Consider the following 551-nt stretch of genomic DNA (forward strand, 5'->3'; position numbering starts at 1 on the left):
CACATTAGTGTTTTCATATTTTCGTTTATGTGTGCGAAGACCACGTATTCAACCTTTGGAGGTGAGTTTATTTTTTTTATAATGCACTATGTTTTTGCCCAGCACTGAATACATCCCCTGACATCACGTCTGGTCTTGTGGATTTTTTATGTTTAATGTAAATAACATTTGCGAGTTAAGATACGAATACAAAACATACAGATATTTATTATTGTTAATATTAGTTATAAAAGCAGTAAAAAGGGTGAATGTATAGTTCATTTGCTGTCTATTAACGTGTTATACACTTTATCTAATATAAATTGTTTTTGAAATAATGTAAAGTGAAGATGTTATACGTTTTCGAAATTCGGATTACAGCATATTACAAATTATTATTGTTTGCTTTTTGTTCTACAGACTTTGAACTACCAAAATTTGCCAGTCGTATATTTAACAGTGAATACTTTAGACATAGTGATTGAAGATATGTATAAAAATGTATAGACTTTTACAGATAAATGAGCTATACTGTCGTCTTTTTAAAGCCTATATACCTATAACCGTTCATC

This window comes from Battus philenor, unplaced genomic scaffold (genome assembly GCF_028537555.1).
Source record: "Battus philenor isolate CCGP_79_NKW_IND1 unplaced genomic scaffold, ilBatPhil1.0.hap1 SCAF_26, whole genome shotgun sequence".
NCBI classification, from domain to species: domain Eukaryota; kingdom Metazoa; phylum Arthropoda; class Insecta; order Lepidoptera; family Papilionidae; genus Battus; species Battus philenor.